Source organism: Chrysochloris asiatica, unplaced genomic scaffold (assembly GCF_000296735.1).
Source record: "Chrysochloris asiatica unplaced genomic scaffold, ChrAsi1.0 scaffold00208, whole genome shotgun sequence".
NCBI classification, from domain to species: Eukaryota; Metazoa; Chordata; class Mammalia; order Afrosoricida; family Chrysochloridae; genus Chrysochloris; species Chrysochloris asiatica.
This window is the reverse complement of record NW_006408726.1, coordinates 2,914,396-2,917,030: the sequence shown is the minus strand read 5'-3', so window position 1 is coordinate 2,917,030 and position 2,635 is coordinate 2,914,396.

The following is a 2,635-nucleotide window of genomic DNA, read 5'->3' as shown; positions in this document are numbered from 1 at the left end:
TCAGTTCTGTTTCATAGGAGAATGACATTGAGGTACATCCAAATGTTCCACAGAAAGGTCAAAAAAAAATATGGAAGAAATCAGAAAAGGACTACAGGAACAATCAAGCAAAATAGATACCACATTGGAGACAATACAAAACCTGCAAAAATTGTTCAATACTAAAATATTAGAAATGGAGAATACACTGAAAGGCAAAGGAGCAGAATTGAATTGATGAAAACCAGAATTAGTTAACTTGAAGATAAATCTCTTAATACTGCTTAGATAGAAGAACAAGCAGTAAAAAAAAGAATGAAAAAGAAAACCTGAAGGAACATAAGATTCATGTGGAATAACATGAAGAGGAATAACCTGTGGATGACTGGAATTCCAGAACTGGAAGAGACAAAGAAAACCACAGAAAATATAGTTTTCTTGTCTTTCCTTAACTTCTTGTAGGATGAAAAAATAAGCATGCAAGAAGTTGAACAAACCCAAAGCAGGGTAGACCCTGAAAGAAAATCACCAAGGCATAGCGTAATCAAACAATTCAAGATCAGGTTAAAAAAAGAGATCAAAACTGTACCAATAGACAATATCATGATAGTCGAAGAAAGAATTGAAACTGCCAAGAGTTTAATTTTGCTTTAATTTACAATCAACAGTTACAAAAGTAGCAGTCAAAAAATACAGAACAAGTCATTGTACTTGGCAAATCTGCTGCAAAAGACCTCTTTAAAGTGCCAGAAAGCAAATATGTCATTTTTTGGACTAAGGTGTGCCTGACCCAAGTAATGGCATTATCAATCATCTCATATTCATGTGAAAGCTGGGTAATGAATAAGGAAAACCAAAGAAGATTTAGTATTTTTTAATTATGATGTTGGTGAGGAGTATTGAATATACCATCAACTGCCAGAAGAACAAACAAATCTATCTTGGTAGAAGTTCAACTAGAATGCTTACAATTGAGAATGAGAAGACTTCATCTCACTTACTTTGGATATGTGATCAGGAAGGACCAGTCCCTGGATAGGGATATTATGTTTGAAAAAGTAGAGAGTCAATGAAAAAAGGAAATACACTAAATGTGATAGAATTATTCAATGACTGTAGCAATTGACTAAAATATAACTATGATTATGAAGATTGTCCAGGAATGAACAGAGTTTTGTTCTGTTGTATATAGAACTGCTATAATGTAAAACCAACTGGAGACACTTAAGAACAAGGAACTTACAAACCCAACAGAACTGAATATACTTAACTGAAATATGTTTTGGAAGTGAATCAACAGTACCTAACAATAATAGCTGCTCCGCGGGAGAAAGATGAGGCTTTCTGGTCCCGTAAAGATTTTAAAAAGCCTCGGAAACCCTGTTTAGAGTCGCTATCGGTCGGAAGTGACTCGACGGCACTTAACAACAACTATAATAACAATAATATATAGCGAGTGGCTCTTCCTATCCCGTAGGCCTCATGCCTAGAAACCATTAATGAACATGGTTCTGCGTGTTTACATGTTAATTGATTTCATAAATGTAGGAACAAACAGTAACTGTTTTTATGTGACTAATTTATTTCACTCAACATAATGACTTTCAAGGTCATCCATATTGTAACTTATTTTTTTCTTGTCACTGAGTAGCAATCTATTATATGTAGGTTTCAAAAAGTTCATGGAAAAATTCTGTTAAATTTCCAGATTTTCATTAACTTTTTAAAGCTCCCTGTATGTTGTTGTTGTTGTTAAGTGCCATCAAGTCTATTCTGACATATAGCGTCCCTGTATAGGGTGTCCAAGGAGTAGCTGGTGAGCTTGAACCACTGACCTTGCAGTTAAAATGAATTTGCAGTCTGACACATTAACCCACAGCACCACACCAGGACCCTGTATATACTGCATATGTATATATATGCAAAGCACAAGGAACAAAAGAAAAAAATTCCAGCTGTGATCAACAGTATTGAAGGATTTTTGTTGTTAAATGCTGTAGAATCGATTTTGACTCCTGGTAACCCTGTATGGGGATTGCCAGGTTAGCAGTCCAGTGCTTATTCTACAGTGTAATGCCAGACCTCAATATTGAAAAATACTATGAACAAAATCTTGATCAATAGAGGGATATCAGAAGAAGGCAAAGAAGGAGGAAATAAAAAATGTGGCTAATTTCCTCCATGAACAGTCTCCTTTGTCAAGCGACCAGAAGTACTACATGGTGATTGGCTCACATTATTCAACATTTAGACCAAAGATTCTATTGGAGAATTATGATCAAAAAGGAGAACATGAAGAACACAATTTCAAATTCTCATAGATTACAGAATTTCTAGAGCCAGAGTGGTTGGATGATCCCCTGAAACTATTGCTCTGAGATAATCTTTAAACCTCAAATCAAGAATATCCCCTGAAGTGTTAATGCCAGTAAATAGTTTAGCTTACCTAATAAAAAAGTTCTCCCTTAAGTATTATGTTCTTTTAAGAGATATCTATGTGGGTTCAAATTTACAAGAGCAACTCAAAAGAGTATACAAGAATGTGCTTTTTGGTTTTTTAAATGATTACATATTCCTGATTGTTTTTGTGTACATCCACAAAAGCCCAAAAAACAGAGATCATAGAAGCAAATATTGTTGAATGATGATGCACAGA